This window comes from Thermobia domestica, chromosome 7 (assembly GCF_964235325.1).
Source record: "Thermobia domestica chromosome 7, izTheDome1.hap1.1, whole genome shotgun sequence".
Classification (NCBI taxonomy): Eukaryota; Metazoa; Arthropoda; class Insecta; order Zygentoma; family Lepismatidae; genus Thermobia; species Thermobia domestica.
This window is the reverse complement of record NC_137460.1, coordinates 93,678,679-93,701,715: the sequence shown is the minus strand read 5'-3', so window position 1 is coordinate 93,701,715 and position 23,037 is coordinate 93,678,679.

The window sequence follows — 23,037 nt, the reverse complement described above, 5'->3', positions numbered from 1 at the left end:
ACTCGACTCATGTGAGCCATCGGCTCGAGCCAGCTCCATTAAAAGCAGCCCATCGACTCGGTTCGACTCAGCTTAACTGAGCCTATGGCTGAGCCGGCTCGCTTGGGTGAGCTGTTGGCTCACTTTTCTGTTTGGCTTGATAGTGAATAAGCTGTGAGCCGACCGCTTGAGCCGATGACAACCCTAAACCCGGACCAAGCAGTTTTGAACATGTTTGACCGACGCCCTATAACTTTTATCAATTTTTGGCTTGCTTCTCCGGAACTCAAACCCAGAACCTCATGACCCAGGCACGTAGCCAGGATTTCGTGAAGGGGGGGGTCCATTACATGAAATACTGTGGTCATCACACCAGGGGGTCGATCATTCTAAACAATTTTACTGGAACATGTATTGGTTCGTTTAGCCAGGATTTCGTAACAAGGGGGGGGGTAACATGAAATTCTGAAGGCCTAGGAGATCGATCAATCTACAACATATATACGTTTCTGAGTATATGTTGGTAAATATTTTAATAAACTAAGAAGAAATCTCGAGTAAAAAAAGTATTGAAAAAGATTATACAATATTTACATTCGTTCTCTGTTTATTCAAATATAACAATTTTCCTTTCATTATGACCTCAACTATTATAAAAAGTACATATTCACTATTATAAAAAGTACATACTCAATAATTCTTGTAAAATATTTTGCAATATCTGCGTTCCTTTTTCTGTTCAATCAAATGTTAACAGAACTTTCTTTCCACATATATTTTTATTATTCCGTCAACTATTGTCTGTTTCAAATGACAGATTAAAGGAGCAGTAGAAAACTGTTTTTGGAATAACATGTTTGATATTGCAAGGATGCGATGAAGAAAAATTATGATAAAAAATGTCCACGCTGTTACACAACGGCACTATGCTTTCGGAAGCTTGAAATCTCCCTGACTGGTAGCAAAAATTCTGAGAATTCCGCAACTTTTTCTAGAAATTTTAAATTCCCTGACCCTTCCAGGATATATCGCTCACCTCGCAACCATGTATTGCAAGTAATACAAATTTCCTCATAAGAAAGAGTAACCAAAAGCTTCCTGTAGTTTATTTTTAACGCTGATCTTTCTTTTCCTCATTTCATTTTGTTTCATCCTTCCCAAATTTTTTTCATTTCTGGTCTCGAAGGGGGGGGTCCGGACCCCCCGGACCCCCCCCTTGGCTACGTGCCTGCATGACCGATGTCCTTGCCTCCTAAAGACTTGTCGACTACGCAGATAGACAGTCAACTAGTTTTTAGTATTCAGATACAAACCGCCTATCTTTCGTATAATAATAATAATAATAATAATAATAATAATAATAATAATAATAGTAGTAGTAGTAGTAGTAATAAGTTGTAGTAGTGGTAGTATATTACTAGTAATATCATTGATAATTATATTATCTACGTAGGATATTTGAAAAGAGTATTTGGAACTACACACTGGATTTAGCTCGAATTGGCTCGACTCGACTCGAAACTTAACCCGAATTCGAGTAGAATTTCGAGTAGAGTTGGAGGAAGTTTTTCGAGTCGAGTCGAGTCGAGTTTCAAAGAAAACTTGCTCGAACTCGCTCGTGCCCATCCCTAATTGCAAGTGTTACACCTACAGGAAATGTAACCATGGACTGCTACGCGTGACGGTAGTTTGAATAATGCAAAATATATCGCAAAAAATAGTCACAATTTCGAACATTTTCTTATCACTTGTCAGCGGTGTTTACTCATTTTGATTGTTGTCTATTAGAGCGCCATCTATTAGACAGCGCCAAGAAAGACAATGTTACATAACGTACTCACAAAGTACGTTCACATGTCATTCAGGGTTATGTCGTTGTTTGTATTGGTGAGAATAACTTGTAGTTTCAAGGATTAGTTTCTTGATGTAATTCTATTGAGTGGAGTTCGATTGTGGATTTCACTTTTAATGGGATGTTAACTGAAAGAAAAGAATATGGGCAACAAGACAATAGTCCGTATCGTATGATGAAGTTGGACGTTGCTATGTAGTTAGAGTCTGTGATCAATAATGATGAAAATAGTTGTTCATTAGTTACAGAAAAATTCTTATTATGGATCAATTGAAGATATCAGTAACATTAGGTGACGGAGTTAAGGAGTACTTTGAGTCAAATAGACAGTAGAAGAAGCACGTTTAAGGTATGCTAACCTGTTCCCTGATAGGAATGTTCCTTCTGCAACGACTTTTCGCAGTATTATTCAATTATTTATTGAAACTGGAAGTATTCAACCCAAACAACGAGTCCGATCACGGCCTGTGACGAACGAAAATGCCGCAGTGAAAGTTTTAGCTGCAGTTGCTGCAAATCCTCACATCAGTTCTCGGCAAATCGCACGAAGTTCAGGAATGTCGCAAAGAAGTGTTCTGCGCATACTGCATGAACACAGATTCCATCCATATCACGTTTCGTTGCATCAGGAACTACATGGGGACGACTTTCAACACCGCTTGAACTTTTGCAATTGGATACAACAGCAATTAGCAGTTAATGATGATTTTATTTCACAGATACTTTTCTCTGATGAGGCAACTTTCACGAATACTGGTCAAGTGAATCGGCATAATATGCATTATTGATCAGTAGATAATCCTCATTGGTTAAGGCAAGCCGAGCGTCAACGTCCATGGAGTGTGAACGTTTGGTGCGGTGTTTTAGGTACTCGAATAATTGGCCCATACTTCATAGACGGGAATTTGAATGGTCAAATGTATGCCGATTTTTTAGATAATATTTTGCCAACACTACTGGAAGATGTCCCACTTCAAACAAGAATGAATATTTGGTTTCAACAAGGCGGATGTCCAGCGAATTATTCACGGATATCTCGTGAGGTTTTGAATAGAAAATATCCTGATCGATGGGTTGGACGAGGTGGTCCTCAAAATTGGCCTGCACGATCCCCTGATTTAACTTCTTCCGACTTTTTCCTGTGGGGAACGCTAAAAGCAAAATGTTACACGGAAGAACCAAAAACCCCAGAAAATATGCGGCAGCGCATAATCAATGCATGTGCAAACATTAGTGAAGAGACACTTAGAGCAGTAGAATTGTCCTTCAGAAACAGAGTTGTAATGTGTATTGCAGAAAACGGACACCATTTTGAACATTTGCTTCGGTAAAATATGGAGCTTCCGATGGTGAGAGGCAAGGGGACTCACCTTAAACAAGCACCCCGATGGTGAGAGGCAAGAGGACTCACCTTAAACAAGCACCCCGATGGTGAGAGGCAAGGGGACTCACCTAAAACAAGCACCCCCATGGTAAGAGGCAAGGGGACTCACCTGAAACAAGCACCCCCATGGTGAGAGGCAAGGGGACTCACATTAAAAAAGCACCCCGAAGGGAACAAATTACTACTACGTCCACGTCGTTGTTCCTGGGTAACGCTAAAAGTAGTTTTAATTGTCGAGATTATTTTCAAAACGGATCTTGTCCATTTTTTCTTTTTTAAATTGAGATATCAGTAGCTTTGAAATCTTTGAGGTCGTATCTTTCTGTTTATGAATTGGTTTCTTGCCAAAACTGTCTAAAACATTAAAAAAAAAGTAATTTGAAAAGTAGGTTTTTGTTCATAAGTGATATTGTCCACAACAACATGGCGCACTGATAAGGAAAGGATTTTTTAATTCCAAAACGGCTCTTTTCTATAACCATTGAATGACTAGTTGCCATTTTCGGTTCAAATTGTCTTTTGTCCCAATGCTATGCATTGCATCAGCAAGCAAGATAATAGTGATAAACAATTAAATTTCACGGGATTTACATTCATTTCTCCTTCAAAAAAGAATATTGTGTTATCACCAGGGCCCGGATCTTGTTGACCTAAACTTTTCTAAAAAGTGACCTATAAAATTACACTAAAATTCTTGTAAAATGACCATAAATTCACAAAAATTGACTTTAAATTTGATTTTTTTTAAAAACTTTTACTTCGTTTAAAACGAACATTTTTTTTGAATTATTTGATTTTAAATATCATTTCTGTCATTTTCAAAAGTTTTGTTTCAGTTAGTTGCAGCCCATTGATCAAATGTTGTGTTCAATGATCAGTCCATTGTACTGTATTGTAAGTATTGAAAGTGTCAATTCACTCGCGGGTTGAAACTAGGAAGTACAAGTTCAGTACAAGTTTGAAACTAGGAATCAAAGTTGGCAAGTGTAGACTGTATACACGAGAATAATAGATAAAAAAGTTTAAAATCTTTGAACGCCTTCCAATTTATTTTTAGTTATTCACCTGATCATATCTTATGGGGTCAACAACCAAGGGCGCCCATCAGGGGTGGCAAGGTGGGGCGATTGCCCCCCAAGAGGAAATCGTACTTGGGAATATCGAAAGCCCAATAGAATTTTTTACATTAGTTATAGCAAAATTTGAAACTACAAGTATATTTGAAACCTCGCTTATATTTGCCCCCCTTGGAAACCACAACATGGGCGCCCTTGTCAACAACCCAAACCCATCTGTTTCACCACCTAGCAATCCCCACCCCTCGTCAACCAGCTGCAGCTTAGTATTCATTAGATTGTTAGGAATGCAGTTTTTCCACCCCAATAGTCAGGAAGCAGGAAAAGAGATCATTTAACTTCATGTTCTTCAAATCCGTAAACAGTGTTCATTTTAAGATTTCTTTATGTCGAAGAAAAAGAATAAAAATATCATAAGTGACCTAAAAGTTACCTTAAAATATTAAGAAAATGATCTAAAACTTCAAAACGACAAAAAGTGACCAAATGTTGACCCTAAAAAGATATATTTTTAGAACCTAGAGTTGATGGATAACGTTTTTATTTCAACTTGCCTTGTCCTATGCGTAACAGAAAAAAGTTGACTTGTCAACAAGATCCGGGCCCTGGTTATCACCGACTATAACTGAAAATTTGATAAGGTTTTAACGATAAGGTTGGTTTTATTTACTACGACGCCATTGTTGGAGTAGCAAAAGTAGCTTGAAGCGTGTAATGAAATCACTCTGTCCTATTAAAAAGAAGCTTTCCGGCGTAAATGTCCACGGAGATGGAAAGATTAAAAGATTTGAAAGAGGAGGATGTTATTATTACACCAAGTCCACCTGGAAACGGCAGGAAGAAAATGCGTAATCCTGACAAGTGGAAACGCAAAACGTAAAAATTAAAAGAGTCAACCTATTCACCCAAATGTTTGCACGAAACACTTTAACTGTAACCATGTAGGAGGAAAGACTTAGATGTACAGAAATGTGTATGCAAGATATTTGCAAATTTCACCATTGCTTCTATTTGGTTAAAAATAAAATAATCCAAGACAATTTCATATTAAAGCATACGAAACCTTCAACACCACAACGAAAAAGACCAAAGAACAACAGGGAAGAAGCAACACAGCTTTGGATTCGATATTACGATCCGAAATGTGATAATGACATGAAAACACTGCTGATGGTGTGTAAGAATTTTTTGTTGTGTGTTAGGAGTATCTGAGAAACGGTTTAAGCTAATATGTAAACGGAATTTTGAAAGTGGATAGCTGGCATCAGAAAACAGAGGAGGAGACCATAAGTCCCATATGTTTGAAGCCAAGAAGAAAATTGTTAAAGCATTCATTGAAAGACCAGGCCCGTATTTAGGTAAGTGCTATTCTATGCTCGAGCACAGGGCGGCAGAATTTATTGGGCGGCAAAATTTTGGAATTTCTCTAAGATTCACAATAAAGTAATATTTAAAACTAGCAATCTGCAGAGTCCCGCGCAAGGGCGAGAAAATATGTTAAAAAAGTCATCCTTTCCCACCCCATTCCAAGCGGTGAGGATGAACTTAAAACATCATGAAAAATGATACCGTTAAACTTAGCGACCTCAAAAACTATGAATTCAACACTAATATCTGTCGTTTTCGATTACTTTTAAAATCTCACCCCCTTCCTGGGGAGTGGAATATGACCTTGAAGTTGAAATGTATTAAAGCTATCGTTATACATCTCAGCGACCCCCCACCCAAATAACTGAATTCAACTATAATAATATTGGTCGTTTTTGAGGGGGCGGCAAAATTGTGCGGGGAGGCAGCAAAAGGGCACATAGGCGCACAATATTATAAAAACGGGCCTGTGAAAGACTAATTCCTGTACAGAAACATTATTGCAGACGAGAAAATGGAAAGAAGCATTAGCTGCCAAGTTATTTGTCTGTAGCAAAACTTCACCAGCTGTACAATAACGATGTGGAAAACGATCTTCGGGTTCCATACTCTTATTTGTAACTGAATACAATATAAGTTTTGGAAGTCCTGCTGTAAATAAATGTTCGAAATGTATGCAGTTTGAGTTGAGACTTCAATCAGGGAATACCTCTTGTGAAACTGAATTTTTGATACATAAGAGAAAGGTGAAGCCTTTCATTCCTTATTGAAAAGTAGAAACAATGATGCAATCACTTCATTATTCGACTCGCAAAAGAATCATGTTCTTCCTCGAGTTCCAGATCAAACCGCCTATTACAGCAGCACAATTTTAGTTGTTTAATTTTACGATTTACGAAGGAACGTCAACCGATAGGCAAACAAAGAACAAATTGTTTACACAGTATATTATTGGACAGAAGCACACCTAGCCAAAGGATCATCGGAAATTGCATCAGTAGTGTTTCATCGTCTGCAAAACACGTCATGTGAAGGCGTATCAGAAATTCGACACTTTGTAGATGGATATGCAAGGCAGAATAAGAACTCTGCTAAGATTTGCATCTTGTTCCATTGGCTGAATGAATGCACTATATCTAACTTCTCCAGGACACTCCTATCTCACTTCTCATCGTGCTTTATAATAGGATTGAGCTTGAGCTTAAGGGTCGTGATACAATGATACAGCCTAAAGGATATGCTAAAGTGTTCCGTAATCATAAATAGTAATCGAGATGTTTGACGAAACTGCCTTGTACAACTGGAAGTAAGTATCGTAAGAAAATATGAAGAATCCAAATGAATGGCACTTCAAATTCCACAACTGTTAAAATAAAAGTTATGTTCTTGCAACAGTACCAACTTCACCCATTGCAGTAAGGGGTTCGTATTTAAGATTTCAAAGTTGCCCTCCTCCCACCGCCGGGGGTGGGGGCAGGGCGTCGAGTGTGGTATCATTGGATGTCCCCCTTTTAGGCGAACAACTTTTATTACAACTTTTTTAAAATCCGATTTGTAGTTTTCCAGATATTCAAAAAAAAACAGTTTTAAATGCCTCATTTTTCAAATGTTTGTGAGCCATTTTGATTTTTGTCGATTACAGCGCCATCTATCACGCAACGAAAAAAATTTTCAATACAAAAGTTACGTATTTTTTCACGGGGAATCAGAATATGGAATAAAAAATGAGGGTTCCTATTTAAGATTTCAAAGTTGTCCCCCCTCCCGCCCCCGGGGGGTGGGGGCAGGGGGTCGAGTGTGGTATCATTGGATGTCCCCCTTCGAGACGAACAACTTTTATTACAACTTTTTTCAAAATCCGATTTGTAGTTTTCCAGATATTCAAAAAAACAGTTTTAAATGCCTCATTTTTCAAATGTTTGTGAGCCATTTTGATTTTTGTCGATTACAGCGCCATCTATCACGCAACGAAAAAAATGTTCAATACAAAAGTTACGTATTTTTTCACGGGAAATCAGAATATGGAATAAAAAATGGGGGTTCCTATTTAAGATTTCAAAGTTGCCCCCCTCCCGCCCCCGGGGGGTGGGGACAGGGGGTCGAGTGTGGTATCATTGGATGTCCCCCTTCGAGACGAACAACTTTTATTACAACTTTTTTCAAAATCCGATTTGTAGTTTTCCAGATATTCAAAAAAAACAGTTTTAAATGCCTCATTTTTCAAATGTTTGTGAGCCATTTTGATTTTTGTCGATTACAGCGCCATTTATCACGCAACGAAAAAAATGTTCAATACAAAAAGTTACGTATTTTTTCACTGGGAATCAGAATATGGAATAAAAAATGGGGGTTCCTATTTAAGATTTCAAAGTTGCTCCCCCTCCCGCCCCCGGGGGGTGGGGGCAGGGGGTCGAGTGTGGTATCATTGGATGTCCCCCTTCGAGACGAACAACTTTTATTAAAAGTTTTTCAAAATCCGATTTGTAGTTTTCCAGATATTCAAAAAAACAGTTTTAAATGCCTCACCCGGTATATAGTCTATATATATATATATATATATATATATATATATATATATATATATATATATATATATATATATATATATATATATATATGTAATGGCTACATTTTATTACTTACATTTATAATTAGATGTAAAGTAAAGTTTCAGTCAGTCACCTGTTTTAAGAATTAAAGTTTCATTATAGCTAGAGTCTTATTTCAAACTAGCGTTCATATTATTAGAGTTCTCTTAAATTTAACGAGAAAGAATGAATTTATAGCTATTCTGAAGAATTCTATTTCAAACTTTTTGACACGATATAACAGGAAAGAAAGCGGACGTTCCGTGAATAAAGAACTTGTAGTACTATATTAGTTTCCATTTCTTTTTCTTTCTTTTTTCTTTTTTCTTTTTTTTTTTTAATTTTGGGAACGAAACTCTCAGAGTATTTGAAGCTGGTCGGAAACCGTTTCTCGAAGTGAGAAGTTCAAATAAGCGTTTCATGCAAACATAACTGTTACTTTAAATTCCTTAATATGTTATTCTCTATTGTTCTTTTCTTGTTTGGCCAGGTAGCCACTTTTATAATATTTGTTCCAAGCGATTCCCACCATATTCGAAACAAATCTATAGGACATTGACTTATATTGCGGGTAATCGATACTGGAAAAATAATAAATAAATAAAAACTACTCTTCCAGAAAATTCGCTCATGAAGGTGTATTCTACCACTGATTGTTACCCTTTAAGATTCAATAAATTCTCAACAAATGTGGTGTAGTAATTGGAAGTTATTAGAGTGATGCATGTGTCTTCTCCAGAAATGATGAATGGTTGGTTGTTCGGAGAATATTCAATTCCAGGCTTAAGTGTCGTGTTGATTTCTGAGAACTCGAATACGTTTTCACAATAAGCACTTCATATGTAGAACTTTTAATGTATTTGATCGTCTAGATCGGGGCGTATTCGCCACATCAGGGTTGGATCCAGGACGGACTTCTGTGGGGGCGGTGATTGTAATACTGCTACTTAGAGCCACTTTTAAGAGCTCCAGACTCTAGGATGGTGTTTTATTTATATATAAAATAAGGAAGTTTCCTCTTCTGGGGAAGGGGAAGCAATCAACCCTATCGCCGCCCCTGCGCCACATTACCTGTCTTTTTGAATCCTACCAGAGGATGGTACTTTATATTGTATGTTGTAAAGAAATTTTCTTAATTATAGGGTTTACTTAAGAAAAAATAAGGTTGGTAGTTGAATAAGCACTGATACTCCCTCAAAGGGAATCAGTTTCTTTTACTCCCCGCAATCTAGATTTTTATACGAAAAACCTGCATCTCAAAGAAGTCGACTCTTTTCATCTCTAAAAATGAGAGAACAACAGTGGAAATAGTTACGTATAGAAAGTAAGAAAAGAAACTGGTTAGGCATTACTTGACAAACAAAAGTCGTCCTCAGTTACGTAACAGAATGTATAAGAAAGCAAAGAGGGAGGGAGAAGATGCAATTGACAAACGAAGAGAGTATCGGAAAAGTATACTGCATTGGAAGCTTCTAAATTTTGCCAGTAATGCAGAATACACATGATAAAGATGATTACTGTATCTGCTCAAAGAGTTCTCATATGGCTATATGGGACCAGGACCAGGACCGAACTGGTTACTAAACGGCGTGACAAACATCTTGGCATTTGAATGCGGCGCTCCAAGTTCCCTTTAAATGCTGCTAGCGAATGAGAGGCCAGCGGTATTGCCACGTTTATTTTGTACACATCCACGTCTATCCCCTATCACCTGATCACGCTGTAGTTTGTCAGCTTAGCCATAGCCACACCCCTTTACCACTTGGCAACGTCGCGCCATAGCTTGCGTTTTATTCGTTTAGCTGAAATGCCAAGGCTTTAGTTGGCCCCGGCGGCTAACATTGTGTTGACCCTGAATTCTCAATCCCTCCAACCACCATTACCCCAACTGCTCACTGTTTTCTAATATAAAAGCACACTGTTATCTTAGATAAAGCACACATTTATTTGGTAGCTACACAGTACATTATACAATAAAGATCATAATATAAAATCAGGGTATATGTTTTGTAACAATATTTATGAGACCAAAACAGACAGTAGTCGTTAGCATATATATATATATATATATATTTTCATCTCACGGTGGGATGGCTAAGATTTGTAATTTGTTGATACAGAACTACGGACAAATTAATTTAAAGTCAGCACTTGCGGCTTCAGCATTCGTGAAACAAAGGGTACGATAAACTGCAAAACAGCGCCTCCTGCAGGTAGCCCGAAATATTTTTCAGAGAGGATATACCTTCCGGAACAAGCACGAAAAAATCTTCTCGTAAAGACATGAATATCGGTAGTTATCTGTAGTTCACGAACTATGTCCAGTACCCTGAGTGGGTGTATTTATGCAAATCGTGTGTACATATAGGCCTACAGGGTACTCGTAATAGAGTTACCTACTATGGTTGCGAGGTGATAAAAGATCAGGAAATAAATTATCAATAGCAAATCTTTATATTGCTACCAAAAAGTGATGTAATGAATTTTAGTTTCGATTTACGTAATTTTATTCCAAATTTATGTGTATATCCAGTTCTCATTCTAATAGCGTATTATATGAATACACAACGACAACTGTAAACCCGGATTCAACAGCAGCAACAGTTTTATTTAAAATAAACACCTACGCACAAATAATTTACTGATTTTCCACTTATCATTAATGTCTCTTTGCCCACCAACAATTCTTTTACTCCACGATTACGTCAAACACTCTTTCACTAGTGGAGGGTATAGCCCTCGCAATGGGTACTAACTACACAGTAGCTAGCTAACTTTAATAAATAAATAAATAAATAAGATTATATTCCAAGAATAGTTCAATTTTCGTCTTTAACTTCTATTGAAACTAGAAGTTATAGATTTATTTCTCTCCGGTATCAATGTTGGACTATTCTAAAGTAGAAGTGAAATGCTTTTATTTATGATAGGTGTTCAACGTGCCAAGAGTATACATCTTTATGGAGATGAAATCTTTCTTAGTTTCAATATAGGACGCCAATAATTGGGAACCTACTGTAGTTTCACAGTATGGAACGAAACCCATCTGTGTTACAAGTACGGTACAAGAAAGAATACTGGAAATCAAATAAATGTGAATTATGTGGAAGACTAAACTTTAATTGTGAAGCTATTTCCAGTTTCTAAAGCAATTATCTGTTGAACATTGTCTTGCCCTGCGTGATGCAACAATTACTGCCGAAGCTTGTTCGAGAGAGAAAAAAGAGAGAGAGAGAGAGAGAGAGAAGAAAGAAAGAAAATCTGTCTGACACGATGGGGAAAACCTCGGTGTCATGTCGGTCGACACAATTGATAAAATAATATTTTTATGTGCTGGCGTTTTTAGTTCACGATAACGTATACACGCAATTATTAGATCCTTCTACACGAATACTGTGATTCCAAGAATTTTGTCTTAATAGGGTTGATCATTGGAGAATATGAATAATAAATACCGTACTATAGATTACATACTGTTACGTTCATTGCCATAAGAAGTTGTCAATGAAAAATAAAACTTTGTGAAGAACTAACCTTGAAACTTTTATTTTGCTTGATGGAAAGATTATAATCGTATTTTAAGTATCAAACATTGTGTGCACGGCCCTTGAAACCTTATCGTTATGTCTAAGAATTGGTTAATGAAAGCTCGAGGCTTTTCCCGGACGTCTAAAGTTTCATGCTACCTCAGAAGGTCCGGATACAATTCCCCGAAATATTCAGAAAAAGGAAGTGTCTGGATTTTTTTTCTTTGAAATCTTATCTTTCTTCCTTTATTATGTTGGATATTTTTAGACATAGGAATGAAGTTCATTAAAATCAAACATACCTTACTTGTTAACAAGTACGTATGATTTCGAATTTATATATATCACAGTAAGACTCTAACATGGAATTTCCTAATTGTTTTCATTAAGAAATAAATATGTTTTCTTGTAAAAAAATGTAGCAAGGAAATATAATGTACAGGGTAGTCCAAAAGTAGATATACACCCCTGCATTGATCAAGCAAATCATTTTAGCTTATGGGTTTATTTGCTTAGGCTATTCAGAGCTTAAGGTATAAGTAAAAAAGCTTTAAGGACAAATAATAAAGAAACTAACTTTATCTGATGAATAACAATAAGAAATGATATAAAATGCAGTGAGCTGATAAGTACAGAACTGTATATCTACTTTTGGGTCACCCTATATATATGCTCACATGAAGCATGAAGCATTATCTTTAAAATTTCTGCTGTTCTAAGTAGGGCGTCTCACCTAATTCTGCGACCTGAAATATTTCCAAAATGAGAAAAAAAAAAAATGTGAGAAATATAGTTACGCAAGAATGTATCCATGTCAGATGCCTATAAAATTCTGTGAACCAAGTGCTCCCAGGGGTCCCATCATATGGTTCTGAGAGCCAACTTCAAAAATTTTAAATGGAAACCCCTTATTTTTATTGCAGATTCGGATTCCGCTTCCGAAAATACGTAAATTTTACTTGAAGTACTTTTCGTTATTGTGGCGCTGTAATCGCAAAAATAAATAAATAAATAAATAAATAAATAAATAAATAAATAAATAAATAAATAAATAAAGTCGTATGTCACCTGAGGCTGATAATAAACTAAATCTCTCGAGAAATACACTTGCAATGTTAAAGAGCACGACATACTCTATATTAGAGAATGTAAGTATAGTTCTATGATACCACGCTGTATTTGAAACATTGCAATAACTTGAAAAGTGGTATACCAAAACCTATATTTAAAAGTATAATCCGGCAACCAGCATTTCTTTGCTTCTGTGCAGGTTGCATAAAAACTGGGGAATATAAAAATAAGAATATGGATTGCCCCCGTTATAGTCACCGTTATCCGTTAAATTGTTAACGGATTGACTTCAATAACGAACTCGGCCGATCAAATCACTCTAGCTATCTATTGGAGGAAACAGAATTTAAAAAAAATCAGTTTCGTTCAAGAGTTATCGTGTGGAGTAGCGGAAGAACGAAGTAACAGTACAATCTTATTAGTCCCACTGCAATATCTTCTAATCTTCTATCTTCTAATATGAATAAAAAAAATTGTTTTTCTGTGTGTCTGTCTGTCTTTGTGCGGCCCTGGGACCAGACGAGTGGACAGAGAGTTACCAAATTTGGGTTACGGGTACCTTGGTCCAGGCCCCAGACCAAGAAGAAGCGTTTTCTTTTTTTAAATTTCGAACCACAGGGTCTCGAAGAAGGGTTCGTTTGCCGGAACATGTAAAAGTAGTAGAAAATGACCGATATTAGTGTCGAATCCATAGTTTTCGCGATCGCTGAGATCAATGGTGAAACTCCGATCGTATTAATTTGCAAATTCGGCTGCGCGTCTAGGGTCACCGGAGGATACTAAGACATGTAAAAATAATCCAAAACGACAGATATTAGTGTCAAGCCCATAGTTTTCGCGGTCGCTAAGATCAATGATGATACTCCCACAGACGTTGACTTACAAATACAGTCCCCATGCGAAGAATTGGTATTTCAGCTAGTTCTATAATAAAAAAGATAAGAGACAAGAATACTCGTATTAAGGAAGAAAGTTTATCAGATTGGGAAATACACACAATTTACCATTGAATTTGATTATCGTTTTTTTTTTTTTTTTTGATAATCTCTCAATGGTAACTAATTTCTTGCTGCTTAAACTGGATGATGCTTTATGTGAAAAAGTGGTCAGGTGTGTAGAATTAGTCAAATGGAAAATAAATTGCGTAGGAACAGGTTTTTAATTGATTTTTCGTTGTCCATTCTTTAATAAGAAATATTGATTCTTCTGTAAAATGAATTATGTAATTCTGACAAATATCAATATTGTATATACTTATTTATTGCACTAAATAGGATCTAGAACTATCAGACAGAGAGAGAGAGAGAGAGGGAGCGAAGAAGGCTACAATTAAGGGCCTTCACTACAGCGAAATTAAACTACCGCTAATTTTAGAGTTTTTCTGTAATATCTTCAAAACAAATAAAAATATTCGAAAAGCAGAAACGTAGTGAACTAGTCAATACCATTTTGCATGTTATACCGTTATTACAACTCATCTATCTGCTTTTAATTCGCAACTGTAGATAGACTTAGCATTTTTTGCGGTTTCTGTAAATAGCGGCATACCTAGTGCAGTCGCTTGGTACAAATTTCAATAAGAATATTTCTTTTCTGGATACCAGAATAAAATTTGGCATAGTTATTTAGATGGTAATATACAATAAAAAACCACCGGGACACAAGTCACAGGAGCTTCTATAAAAGGAGGGGAGGGGGATAATGATTGCAATTAAGTTCTTTGGCAGTAGGGTGATAAATAGAGAGTAAAGGAAGTAAAATTAAATAATATGGGAGCATTTACTAAATTATTGCGTTGAATTATTGCGTGTTAAGATAGAATATAGTGTCCCTGGTGGATGAGTGGCTCCAGTCGTCGCCTTGCAATCAAGGGGTTCCGAGTGCGATTCCCGGTGGGGACACGAGTGGTTCGGATCCTTCGTTAAACTGTAGGAGCCGTCCTTAGAACATCATCATCATCCGATGGAAGGCAATGGCAAGACCACCATGGACTCACCTTGCCCAGGGACCTTCGGGCCAACTACCTGCCCTCGGACAGAACACCCATCATCATCATCATCATCGTCATCAAGTAGAATATTAAAAATAAAATTATATATACAAAAGTGTGTTTCAAATCTATTCTTTTTTATTTTGAAATTTGTTAAAATAAGAATGTAACCTTAATGAATATTCCTTCCTTCCTTTCTTTTTTGAAAGAAATTGCGAACAATTTTAAAGAGTACTATATTTTAATCGTTCTGTACTAGAGATAGAATGCTTGTCTAAGTCTCATCTATCAATAACTCACTCACTGTATACATTGTCCATCACAAGAGCATAAGGCGGTACACTGCATGTTCAAGCTTTGACATTTGCATTTGTTCATACACATTGTTTTGCAGTGGCAGCAGGTTAATTCCGAACATTTCATTGATACTTCGGGAAGAACTGTCCATAATGGTGTAAGCCATGGTGGGGAATCTGAGACTTTCCATCCCCAGTCGGTAACATCAGGAATATCAGGCTGACGCTGTGCACACTGTCTCCAAACACTGGCTTGGAACATTGTTCTTTTCAAGTGATATCTTAAAGCATCTTCAGTAGGGGGTATATTTTCAAGGGATCTATTCTTCTGTGTGAAAAGTATTCTTCTGCATTCATTGACTGTGTCATACAGAAGCACTATAAAATACTGTATCATATCAAAATCATCATCAGATAAAATGAATGAGGTAGACAATCGAATAAAGATGTTCGTTAGTTCTGGCAGTGTCTTCCACACATTCCAAGCTTTAGTTTTACTAACCCCATGAAAAGAAGATACTGTGTCACAACCCGTGTAAGCATGAAAAAACGGCAATGCTTCACAAGTTTCAGGACATACATTTTGTAACATTTTACAGAATGAAAACTGTTTTCTGTTTTTCCCAACACCGTAAATAAAGTACAAGTTCTGCAAATCGAGAGCCTGCAACTCCCTCAGGGCCGCTGCAGCAATTATTATTACATCTGAATCTACTGTTGAAATTACAACATTTTTGTGGCCACACAAAACTGCATCTTTCAAATATAGAGGAATTGTTGTATCTGCCTCTTCATGTGAACAAGGAGACAGTTGGTTGTTGTTATGGTAGGATCCTACGCAAATTATGAGGTCTTCATCAAGGCAAACAACAACCTTACAACCAACTTCCAGTGATTCAATTTCAGAAGCAAATAAGTGGAAAAGTTGACTTTTATTTTCATCAACTTGCAAAAATTTCCTAAATACCCTTGGGAATGGTGGTGTTCTTTTGATTAACATTTTTTCTCCAGAACCTCGTTTCTAACGAGTGTCAGCCTTACGACTTCTTGCCAAGTATCTATCAAATACTACATCTCACTCTATCAAATTTCTGCAGGTGAAATTCTACTGCAGGTCGAAATATTTTGGTTGCAAATTCTCCAAATGTTTTAGATGAACCTGGAGTAAGAGAATGTACAAGGGCAGCACCATCTATAACAATAGACGAGCAAAATGAAATACTACAGTCACTGTCATGATTCTCACAAACATCTGAAGATAAACAGGTAATAATGTCAGACTTTCTTGATGGTTTGGGAAGTTTGCCGAACTCGCTAATAGAGGGAGGATATGGGCGAGTTTCGTGAGAAAAAAAAATGTTGTAACGTCAGGTTGCCTAATCTGACTCGCCACATACAATTTGCATAATATATTTGCGTCCTTTCTAAGGACTGTTGTTTGCATTTGAAGTTTAGATTTTCCCTTTGTCATTCTGTTGTTAAATAACACTAAATTACACCTTTTAATTACTGTATAAATTGATGTTTTCCCTTCAATCAACCTCTCTTGTACAAAATTTTCATACAGACATCTTCCAAGATTCCTGGCTTCTCTGATCGACATCTCTGCATCTTTTGTTGCACATATTTTGCTAACTGCTGTTAATATATCTTCTTCAAATGGGTTACCATAGTTTTTAAAGGAAGCCACAACATCTAAAACGTGCTCCTTATACCTCTTTTCAAAAGCTTCGCTGCTTTCCTTATGCTGTACGTCATTTTCATCACCTGCATCTTCTTCACCATGAAAACTGTTCTTCAAAGTCAGATATTATTTTTACAACATCTGGCCCTGCAACCATCCATTTCAAAAGTGCAGCAGGTTTGTCAAAAAGTCCCATTGCTCCACCAATTCCTTTAGCTTGTTTGTTATTTTGCTCATGCAAATGGTCGTCCGCCATTGCTGAAAATGCTCGATTGCTCTTCTGACTTACGAATTTGCCTTTCATGAATTCTTTATATATAAACGGATGGCGCTCCAGTTCTTTCAGTGTTTTGATGAAAACTGGCAACCAGCGGGCATAGTTTGTGATTTAAAACAAACATCGAGGGACATATATCTTCCAGAATAGTTTTGAATTGTACAAAATTTCCTTCACGCACACTTTGTAAGAAAGAGAGCAATAGAATTTCTAGTTCCATAGTTATTGACCAGAAAATAAATTGCGGAGATTCTTCATTGCGTAGATTACACCATTCGTTAAAATCTAAATATAACATTCCTTCAGAGACATTGATATATTTATATGCTTCGTATGCTTCTGTTTTCAAACTATATAGTGCAGCCACTGTTACTTGGTGAGCATAGCGAGCGCGCTTGACATGAGAGCACGATAGAAGCGATTCAGCTCGTCCAGTTGACGTTACTCTAGCATCAACTAATACACCAGTCCATGAGATTACTGAGATTACTTAAACAACATGAGATTACAACATGAGATTACTTAAAAACACATAGTTAACACTTAACTACAATAATACCTTTGGATTTACTTATAAAGTCTGAACACGTCATTCAAAATTTTAAAAACGATTTTTTCGTTGTTATTACAGTAAATAGCATGTTTAATTTTGCATTAAAATGGATATAAATATGCCAGAATTTTTTATATTTGTAAATCTATTACCTTAATATTTTTAAAAGCGCGTTATTTGAATTTAGTAAGCCAATGAACATATAAACTGGCCAGAAGAACGGCAAAATTGGAGGATTTTCAGTTTGTGCCGCCATTTTGGACGCCATCTTGAATTCTGTGCGACGGGGTGATAATCGGTTTTGTGTCTCGGCGGATTTTCATTCAACATGTTATAATTAATAAATGTGCCAAGTTTCATGCTGGTATCCAGATTAGAAATATTTTTGTGCCAACCGACTGCACTATACCGGTACCAAAAGCAGATAGGTGAATTGTGGTAATGATATCACATGCAAAATCGTATTGTCTAGTTCACTACGTTTCTGCTTTTCGACTGTTTGTATTTGTTTTGAAGATATTACAGAAAAACTCTAAAATTAGCGGTAGTTTAATTTCGCTGTAGTGAAGGCCCTTAATGGACGATATCAAAACAGAAAAATTGTACATGAAGTCGAAGAGGTTAGCGGAAGACAGTGGAGCATGATGGAAGCTTCTCAGTTGCGGCAAGTGACCTGCTCATAATAGCAGAATATCTATGATGATGATGACTGTCAGAAATTGTTGTCTTTAACATTTACTTTAAAATCTGATTATGTTTATCTGATTTTTTTTCTTTTTACAGTATGGGTCTGGCAGACGGCGTTGTTATCAACAGCATGTCAGTCTATAGTACTCGCGCCGAGTCGTGAAGCTTGGGCTCTAAACCAATCATAGAAATATTTTGCTTGAGCTCCAACACATCGGAAAACTTCGGTACAATTCGTGGAGCCGCTTCCCGAGCGCACACTTGGGGAAATGTCGAACAGCTGAAATTCACCAACAATGTTGCCAAAGTTTGAAGACATAGTAAACGAGTATGTTTAAAAAAAAAAAAAAGCATTTAAAAATTACCAATAATAACACTGCACAACAATAACTACTGCAACAACTAGTCTAAAATGGTAACAATAGCACAAATAGTAACAACGTAAACATAACGCAACAAAAAAGAATTAACAAAACGGAATTTGACGCCAATCCGACAACACTGTACTCTCGGGAGATGTTTTCTGTGTAGCGCGAGAGAAGAAACTGGCAAAATTTGATGGGTGGGGGTTGACGACTGGAACACACCCTCGCGTTCTATTGGTTGGTGAATTCGGTAGATCTAGGTCAAGCTTCACGAGCACGACTCGGCGCGAGTACTATAACTATACCGATATTGAACACTGACAATGTAATATACGAGTAAACAGTGGCGAAGGGTGATAGTTTCAAGAGGGTAGGCCCAATGTTCTTCTTCTTCTTCTTCTTCTTCTTCTTCTACTACTACTACTACTACTACTACTACTACTACTACTACTACTACTACTACTACTACTACTACTACTACTACTACTAATAATAATAATAATAATAATAATAATAATAATAATAATAATAATAATAATAAAATGAGACAGATTAGACATAAATACAGTATTTTACTACAGAAACACAAGAAGACAAATTCACATAATTTAAGGTAATTGTAGTCCATCGACAGCATTTATTCGATCCGGACCTCAATTTTCATAATGAAATTCACGTATGTGACTCATAGCTTATCTTAATTCGCCGTAATGCAGTTTAATTGTTTTAATTGGGCTTGATCGGGTGGGGAAGATGGATTATCACATTATCTGCGCTTTACAAGAAACATGCATTGTTTAGTCTACTTGAACTGAAATAAATTCTGCTTGTAAAATTTCGTCTTTAATTATGCTTATATTGTTCAAAACACATGGCAAACATTCAATCCAGTCATTTTGTGTGTCACTTAATTTCCCTTTTGAAACCGAATCAGACTTAAATATTTTTTCATGCGCTGCTCTTTATTTCAACAACTACAAATAATTTTCTTGTACCAATGCATGCAGAACTCTCTTGCCCTCTGTTTCCATGTTCAACATAGGTGTTACTCTTCGTTCCTTAATATCACATTAATTTTCTAAAGACCACTGACAGAAGATTCTTTAATAGGAATTATATTATGTTCATATTCTCTACTTACTGACATTTTCTCTCATTCACTTTTGCACATGTAAGAAAAAATGTCATAATATCTCAAAAACACACACTCTCTACTAAATTCTAATGAACTCAAGGATACTGATTTCGTACAGGTTTGCGCCAATGTAACGGTATATTAATTCGCGATAATAGGCGTAGCACCTTTAGAATTACTTGTTCCAGATTTTGCGTTGTGTTAGTGTCCGCAAAATTAAGCAAAGTTGGTACGGAATGGAGACCTACGTTCTCTTGCTCTTTATTTGTTTGATATATCGAATCGAAATCGAAGGTCTCAAGAGAAACGTTTCATGTAGAAACGAAAGTCGATAAGCGCTGGGGCCGGTCTCTTTCGCAGGTTATTACCAACACGTTCTCTCGCGGGATTTTTTTAGTAGCTTGGCGGTAGTTCTACTGCCGCCTGAGACACTGCTCGGTGAGCCTCCCAGCAGTGGTGCTAACCACGTTTTCTTTATCGAACAATATTTTTTTTCAACTTATGGTAGAGAACTATCATACATTCTGTGCAAGGAAAATGAATCAATTATAAATTATAATTTCTGAAAGTAAATGGGTAGGCCGGGCCTCAGGGCCTCTTACGACCCTTCGTCACTGCGAGTAAATGGTTCAAATTCAACCTTCCACTCACCAACTGCTTAAACACTCCTTCTTTTTTTCTTTCTGACACTGTGAGTTTTAATATCTCAAAGTCGCAGCATTAAAGCCTAGTCGACTATATCACTGAGTTCAAATTCCCAATTCCAATCTCTCTTTCATGAAAAGGTAATTTCATTTTGGTTTCAGTTCACTTCTAGATCTGTTATAAATCCACAGAAACTTAAATCATTATAAGGCATTTAAAGCGGAGGTGAAAAGGATGAAATTTTAACCACGCGGACTGAAAATAGAAAAGCAACTCATTGTGGTTGCTTCGCCTTTAGCTTTTTCATTTGTGCTCTGAAATCAGAGTTTGTGCAGAAATCGTTAATTAGTTATAAGGCATTTGTTAAATTGGGAGGAAGAAGAATGAAAGTCCTCACACTTTCTGGACTGACAGTAACATAATCATTCATTGAGATGCATTTGCTTTTCTAGATACTTGTATTTCGTACAGCAAAAATCAGAATTTGTGCAGATCATTGCTTAATTAAAGAAGTTAAATATAAAAAGGGAAGAGGGGGAATGACATTTACCCACTATACTTTCTCGATTCAAAATAAGAAAACTACTACTTCCAATAGATAGTATAATAAAAGTCAGGAGTATTTATATAATAAAAGTCAGAATTTGTGTTCAAATAGTAATTAGTAGAGCAACCCAAAAGCATAAAAAGCATAATAGCTATTTACACATATGGTTGGTACCTTGAACATGGTTGTGGTTGCCTAAGGGTCCAGAAGAAACTAATTTTAAAAGCATAATAAAGCATAATTTTGGAAAATAAAGCATAAAGCATAATTTAAAAGATATAGCACAATTCTTTAAAAAATCTCTTTAACTACAAGTTTAACATACTGTATTAATATTTTTAAAAACCAATATTTACAATGCAAAATCATTGACAACATAACAATGCAACAATAGAAAGCTTATTTTTATTTCTATAAACTTTTCGGTCTAATCTTTTGACGTGGAGAAAAGAAAAAAGGAGAAGAAGAAGAAAACTTCCGCCAACAATGAATAGTACACAAGAACTCCTTACTATATTGTTGCGTACCTCTTGAAGTTGAGCACTTTCTGTACTTTTTGGTGACATCTTTTACTTTCCCTTTCTGTATATATGCACCTCTAAGGCGTACACACGTGTTTTTTTTTTTTTTTTTTTTAACTGATTCGAGTAAAGCATCTCTTTACAGTGCATTAGGTAGAAAGTTCATTAAATATGAAAGAAACTGGTTACATAAAATATTAACAAATAGATCAAGATATTTAGAATATTTAATGTATAGTAAATATTATACATTATACACTATTAATGTAAAACAATGGTTGAAATTAATAATAAAGCATAATAAAGCATAATTTGAAAAAAAAATAAAGCATAATGTGGGTTGCTCTAGTAATTAGTTATAAGACATGAATTAAAAGTGGAACACGAAAGAATAAAATTTTAACCAATACATTTTCTGGACTGGAAAATATCAAGACAACTCATTGTGATGTAATTGCCTTCTGATGATTGTATTTATGCAGTAAAATTCACGATTCGCAATGCTTAACAGTTAATTAGTTATAAATATAGAAATGCAAAATATAAAGGAAAATAAGAAAATATGAATGAAAATCTTTACTCCAAAATATGAAAAATAGGAAGTGTTAATAATGTACTTTCTAAATATCACTTTACATACATACATACACACATACACACAATGAGCGAGGATATCCTAGATTTTCCCTACTCCCCGAGCTACGTACAGGTTCCAGGCCGCTTTATACATTCTCCGGATAGTGTAATCACCGGTCGCTGAGAGCATAGGCGCCGACTTTGGGGGAGCAGGACACTTTTAGCCCCCTCAATATTTAAAGGTGGTTCCCTACCCCCAATATAATCCAGTCGAGAAAAAATCAAGAAAGAGAAGAAATGATTTCTGTCGTAAACTTTGTCGTGCCTTTAATTCAATATTAGGAACAGCCTTCTTATTCGATGGAAAACACCATTTTCAAAACTGTGATTAACAGAGCACTGAAGCTTCAACCAACACTGATTCTAGCACTGGTAGCACTGATATGACTGGTAGTACTGATATGACAAGTAAATATCAATGTGGTACGCAAACTTGCAGTGAAGTTCTCAAATTTTGAACTTGAATTTGTTTTAATGCCTTTAGGCAAATTTGACTTAGGTCGTGAATTTCCCAGCGGAGCGGTTGCAGCGGACCGAGATCTGGTGAGGGGGGAAAGGGTCTTCATCAAGCAGTTGATAGAAAACGGCAGAATACAATGATATATTTATTCATTGTTTGCACCCCTTAATATTTTCTTCAAGTAGGCGCCTATGGCTGAAGGACATCATCCCTCCCTACGTTACGTGTGTAAGACTGCAGATGCCGGTAATGCCGAGAAATATGTATGAATGAAATTAATTAATAAATAAACTTTTCTAAAACATATAGATTTATACCATTATCTCTCTGTACCATAATATATATAAACTTTACTTTAAATTAACATGAATAGACTTCAACAAAAGTGCTAAACAC